Genomic DNA, 6,820 nt, shown 5'->3' on the forward strand with positions numbered 1-6,820 from the left:
AAATTGAGTTAAAAAATCCAGCCATTTGTGTCTACATTTTCATCTGTAACTTCTTCTAACTATGACATATTCTAAAAAGCAATGTACATTTACGTCTGCTGGACTCTTCTGGTTGTGGAAATGTATAGGACTTGTATGTTCTCCAATAAACGGACGAACCCAGAACCAATAACTGAGCTGCACAGTGCAATGGCTTTTCACTATGCACCGGGTATGCAGCAATTAATTTGGTAAAATATAAAAAGTGAAAAATAGGTATCAAGGAAACCTATGTATTTCCGAAATAGGCATAAGATATGGAGTTTTATCAAGTTACTTGACCTGCAGTTCAAGCAAAATGTTTATGATTTCTCAAGGCATGTGGAGGATGGAGCCCAGGGCGCGAACACCCGCCCCAGGACCTGGCCGGAGCTTCTGATTCCTGCCATGCAGGGGACGCCTCCCCGGTCCTGTGGGACCCTATCCCGGGTGCTTGGAAATGCAGTGGGCTGCAGGATGGGGCTCCTACCCCTGGGCCTGCTGGAGCCATGGTCCGGGGCCCAGTCTGTGCTTCTGAACCCAGCCAAGCAGGGGAAGCCTTCCCGGCCGGTGGGACCCGTACTCTGGGCCCCTTGTGACACAGCAGGTTACAGGAAGGAGGCTTGGACCTGGGTGCCCACCCCAGGGCCCAGCAGGAGCCCCAGGGCCCGTTCAAATCTTCTGAACCCAGCCACACAGGGGGAGCATCCCCTTTAGGCCACTGTGGGCTGGGGAAGGGAAGCCGAGGCCCTGGTGGGCTTGCAGACCCAGGCCTGCCGACTTCCTGACCCTGCGAAGCTCCATCCTGTCCACTCTGTGACTAGGAAGCCCCTAACCGGGGCCATCCAAGCAGGCCACAGCTGACAAATAGGCCCAACTATACCAGATCGACCAGAGTCTTGTCTAGACTATCCCCTGGCAGACAGCCCTGTCCATTATCGTGGAGCCTATTCCCCCCCCCTCCCCCCCCCCACCACTGCGCTTAGTGGCATGGAGGGCCGGCGCATGGAGCTCAGGCCCCGCCTGAGCTCTGACTAAGGGTGTGACCACAACATCCCTCCTTGCTGAAAATGAGAGGAGAGAGATTCCAGGGCTTGCCATTTCCCCTTTACCAAGCCCCCCTTGTTCTTAGGAGAGCAGTAAGCCCTGTACAAGGCTTGCCAACGGTACCTCCTGGGTGGTGCAGGACATCATCAACAGTCTCTGCCATTTGAGGATGAGCCCAGGCATCTGCTGAGGGCTTCTTGGAGCTCTCCTGGGCACCTGTTCCAGCTTCATGCAGGGCTGGTCTCTGCTCTTTACGCCAAACCCAGTGGGGGAGCAAGAGAGTCCTCTCCCATCTTCAGCCACCCATCCCTGGGTAGTGATTGTCACCACCATACCGTGGGCACAGGGTGCTGCCCTGGGTGTATGCCTTCAAGGGGCCCGGTCCTGAGGAGCCAAGGAGGGTTAAGCCCAGCCCACCCCATGCCCTCACCTCACAAGCCTGCCCAGGAAGCCCATTTTCTTTGCTTATTAAACCCCCATGAAGTGGAGGCTTACGGAACACTGGGAGAGATAAAAGTCAGAGTTAGTCTCACAGGCCAGCTCACCAGCCATCTCGTCAACCAACCCATTGAGCTATCTGGTCTGCAAACCCAGTGACCAGATGGCCCAGGATGACCCAGCAACTAGATGACCTGGGACAACCATACATTCTGGTCCCTGGGCCCCAAACACTTGGCGGTCCTCCAACAAAAAGAGTGGCCATGCACTCTGAGGCCAGCTCTGGCCATCTGGTCACTCTGCTCATCAACAAGAGATCATGCCCCCAACCATGCACCCAGCAGCACAGGGCGGGAGGCCCCCGTGCTGAGTGCCACGGCAGTAAAGACGGCCTTCCACATGCTTGCAAACCCCTCCATGTCCCTCCCACTGGTGGGAGTGGGGTGGTGGAGGGTGCTGCAGATACCCACGGATGGAGACGAAGCTTGGGTCAGAGGATCACTTTCAATACATTGCAGCAAGGTAGCAAGGAAACCCTGACCTGGAATCAGGTTATCTACAAATGTTTTAGCACCAGGTGACCCATGAACATGGGGTGCACTAAGGGCGATGGAGGCAGCCCCCTACCATCCAAGCTCTGGTCTGCAAGTGAGAGGCTCCACACACTGGCCGGCTATCCAAAGCCAACGAGGCTCCATGGTACTGAGGTATTGTTATGGTTTTGGGGAAATTCTGACTTAGAGGCGTTCAGTCATAATATCACAGATCTTAGCTTCACCCCATTGGTTTCTTAGCCAAGCACATACACCAAATCTGCCACTAGGCTTGGCCTCTGTAGCATTGACAGCCCCTGGCTTGGGCGCCAGCCCTAACAATGACAGCGGGCTGGGGGTAGCCCACTACCTGATCTGGTTGGAGGCACTGGAAGTGTAGAACTGGGTGGTTATCCCCCCTATCCTGCATGCCCCCACAGAGAGGGTCCTGGGATCCCTTCATGGCCCTTGCTCCTTCTCATCTAGTCTGCCTTGCTGCATGAGAAGAACTTCTCCTCAGTTCCCCGAAACCTAGTTGGGCTGGAATCGGGCAGAGGAGAGCTCAGGGCAGCAGGCCCTTCGTGCTGGTCTCAGCCTGAGGAGGCACTGCCATTTGGTTCCCCCATGGGGTCATGCAGGGTGACAATGGGTTCCGTCTCTGGACAGCTTGCCATCATGTCACTCCTAGAGGGCCCTGGCTGTCCCCATCTCTTGCACATACATCAGTCAGGTCCTCCCAGGTGAAGCAGGCCACATTGAATCAGTTCCTCACCCAAGCACCCCGGAGGCCGCAGACCACGCCACTGGCCAGGGCTCGTGCCAACAGTGCGTTTTCCATCTGGGAGGCAGTCGAGGGTTTCAGGCTGGTGACGTCAGTCGCTCCGGCCACTCTGCCATTGATGATCCTTTTGTAGGTTCACCTATGGAAGCCCTGTTATGACGTTTACTTCCTCTAGAAAGTAATTTTTTTTTGTCTTCTCAGGGCCATTCATAACCCCAGTGGGGATGATCCGAGGAACTCACTAAAACATCCAATCAGTAGTAGTGACAGGCAGTGTGTACAAAGGGCAGGGACTTAATCAAAGCAACTTATGACCCATACTTACTGGAAATTCCACGTTCATGGGAAATAATTGCAATCCCCAATCCCTATCACAAACAGGCTTTAGCGGGTTACCCGCACCTGTCGGCAAAGGGTAGAGAAATGCTGATCCATTCAGGGTAGCACGTATGCAGCCCCAGACGTCTATGGGCAACACAGACCTATTATTGCTCGATCTCATGTGAGTCAGTGCCACTTGCCCCTCTAGGAAGTCGGATGCTGACCCCTGGGGGTCGCAGAAATATTTAGCATGAGGAGTCTTGTTTGTTATGTGAATTAACCTTGTGTCAGAACTACCCAAACTCAAATCAGAAGAAAACACTGTTTGTGCGCAATAGGAGCTGTAAGCTCACCTTGGAACCGCCAATGAAGTTCTTTAACTCGCGTGCGGAATTCCAAGATGGCCGCCGACGTGGAAAACGAGTCGGCGGTCTAGTTTTGTTAACTGGCAAACCCTGACAGCTGGTGAAGCGCGAGCACTAACGAAGATGCGCACTTCACCAGAGTTTCCTGAGGAGAAAGTAGCTTTTTGTCTCGTTCCATTCCCTTGCCCCCAGCGTCACGTTTTTTCCCCTTTTGGGTCCGCTTGTCTGACCCTTCTTGCCCTTCCCGATTTTTGCCCCCTTTCCTTCTCCTCATTGCTGTGAATTCCAAGTTGTTAGGAGATTAGAAGAGTTACCTGAGACCGAGATTCAGCCTTGTCATATCTGAGTTCACGGAGAATTTCGCCAGTTGGAGTCAGCACATCATTTCCTGAGGAGAAGAAAGAAGATACAGATAAGTGACTAGAGCCTAGATAATTGAAAGAAGGCATAGTTATAGACTGTAAAGACAAGACAATAAATAAACTGTGAACTAATAGAGTATTTGAGACCCGCTTATCGCTAAGTAGTGAAATACAAGAATAGGAAGAGTACTTACCACAGGATAGTTATTCCCTCATCTACCTGCAAGAGAAAGAGAAGATAATTAAGACTTATATTTACTAAAAGACGTATATGGAAAGAAAAGAACTAACTTCCAATCTCTATAGAACGTAAGAGTAGGAGTAGTAAGAAAATAAAGACAGATACTACAGAAAGTGAATGAAGGGTTAACCAAAACATAATTATTTTGCAGATTAAATTCTTAGAGACACGAAAGAAAAGAAAAGACAGAAGAGTAACTATAGTTCTGGAAAGTTAGGGAAGAGTTAGAAGGAAATCGTTCATAGACTAAATAGAAAGAAAAGGAAAGTGTGTTTTCTGATGTAATTTCTTTTAATGCATTAGGATTCCCAGAGATTCGTCGAACAGTAGACGAGATTAGGAAGCCAAACAAGAACTTTCCAGACCAGTCTCTTCTTTGTTTGTTATTTTCTCCAATTCCCCCTTCCCCCTTCGAGGTCCTTGTGAGCCTAGTTATAAACAACGGGCTCTCAGTGTCTTGGAGGTGCAGTCGGGAAAAAGGCAACAACCTGTTCCTGTGCAAGTCGTGGTAAGAGTTCACTAAAGTCTCTGACACCTGGCATATCACTCCACCAACTAAGAACGGCCATGCACCACCGCCCACAGAATCGAGAAAGAGCTATCAACCTTTCAATCATTTCTGAGTCTGGGTCAGGTGAGGTTTCCGGTGTGGAGTTAAATTAAGCTGCATACTCCACTCCTGGTGGTGCCCTTCCATCAATTCCTTTAAGTTTCAGCTTTGCAACCATACTCCCCCCGGAACCCAATGACTTTGGTTTCCCAGAAGCTGCTCGGCAGGTCAAGGGAATCACACAGCTGGCTCGCTAGTCAGCATTGTTTATGGTCTGAATTACGAAGATCTCTGATTGTCTTTAAAGCTCCAACATTCAGTTTTGATTAGTGAAAACATTCTTGGCAAATTCTTTCACTTTGGTTCATCTTGCACTGGTCCAAGAATTTTCCCTCTAGCGGCACAATACGAATGTCCCCGGGCGTCCCTCTTAATTATGGCCCCAGTTCAGAAAACTAACAAACTAGAACCTGAGTCCTATTCCATCATTCCAATCTGTAGTATTCAGGCAATTAGCCTGTTTTTAACAGATTAGATGCTTCAGACCCCCAGGACACTCAGTCAAGAGCATCAGGCATGTGGCTGCATGGGGGCCCTGATGGAGCTCCAACCCGGGGCCCGCAGATACTTTAACCCAGGGAAGACAAAAGTCATAGTTAGCTCCACAGGCCAGTCGGACATCTGGTCAGCTGGCTGGGTGACCAGATGACCCAGCGATCAGATGGCCTGGGTCGACAAGATCAACCCAGGACTCACAATCCATGCACCAGGACCCAGGACGCAGACCCCAGGACCCATGACCCATGACCCAGTCCCCAGGACCCAGGAACCAGTCCCTCGGTCTCAGGACCTGGGACCCATGCCTCAGACCGAAGGCCCCAGGCCCCAGATCCAGGTCCCCATGACCCAGGACCCAGGCCTCAGACCTCAGGCCCCAGGACCAAGGGCTCATGCCCCAGGACCAAGCGCTCAGGCCCCATGACGCAGGACCCAGGCTACAGGACATAGAACCCAGGTCCTGAGGACCCAGGCCCCAAGTCCCAGGACCGAGGTCCCTGAAACCCAGGCCCCAGGACCCATGACTCACACCCCAGGACCCAAGCCCTAGGCCTCAGACTCTTGAAAACAGCCCCCAGTCCAAAGCCACAGTCACACAGCAGCCCACTGATGACAAGAGTAGCAGTGCACTCTGAGGGCAACGCTCAGGAGGCTTGTTCCCTGTGCTGCTTGCATACTGGCAACTCGTGTTGGATGTATGACGGTACAACGCATGCTTTCACAACGCGTACCATTACCACGCAGGTTTTACAACGCAAGTCGTTACAACGACTTGCGTTGGGGGGCGCTGGATAGTGAATAGTTTAATTTACTATTCCAACTCCAGTCCCCGTGGATAGTAGGGAAGGTGTTAGATAGTAAATTAAACTATTCCCTATCCTACAGCGCCCTCCAGCGCAAGTCGTTGTAAAACCTGCGTGGTAATGGTACCGCATTGTGAAAGTTTCGTTATAATGGATGTTTCCCCTCTTGTTGGATAGGGATACTGCTCTGGCCATCTGATTGTCCTGCTGGTTTGGACTTGGTCTGATAAATGCCTGCATCCCGGGAGGTCAGCCTCATTGGCATGTATTAGCTCTTGAATTAGCACAGATATCCAAGTAACAGATGGAGTGATCAAAGGAACCATAACTGATTTAATAAACCTTTCGTAGTTTCAATATACTGGCTGGGTGTACTTACATGTGCATGACTTAATCTTTGAGACAAGCATGTGCTACTGGTAGGATTAACCAGGTAGCTGCACCTAATGGATGGGATTGGGAGCTGCATGCCCACTGTGGACTGACCTTTGCACCCCTTGGGAGCCTGCAAGGGAAGCTCACCCACCTAGGGGGCTTACTGGGAGGACAGATTCAGTCACACAGGCACTAGCGGACCCTGCCTTCTCAACGGAAGGGGGTGGGGGCTAAGGTATAGCCTGAGTAAGACACAGGGGACACCAGCCTGGGAGGCAGGGACACCCCACAGAATGGTCTTTCCAGATGGATGACATCTTGGTTAAAGGGGACCCAGACCAACAGGCAGCATCCAGGACCTGGCACCACCTATCCCCCTTCACTCTGGTCAGACCCCTGGGGGAGTGCAAGCTGTCAAGGCTGCTTGG

The 6,820-nt window shown here is 51.6% G+C and overlaps 1 pseudogene; it reads right to left on the reverse strand.

Annotated features, from left to right (window-relative positions):
• Nucleotides 1-2,933: 2,933 nt before the first annotated feature.
• LOC144830015 (18S ribosomal RNA) lies at nucleotides 2,934-6,453 on the reverse strand (annotated as a pseudogene).
• Nucleotides 6,454-6,820: the final 367 nt, after the last annotated feature.

Source organism: Lissotriton helveticus, chromosome 4_1 (assembly GCF_964261635.1).
Source record: "Lissotriton helveticus chromosome 4_1, aLisHel1.1, whole genome shotgun sequence".
NCBI lineage: Eukaryota > Metazoa > Chordata > Amphibia > Caudata > Salamandridae > Lissotriton > Lissotriton helveticus.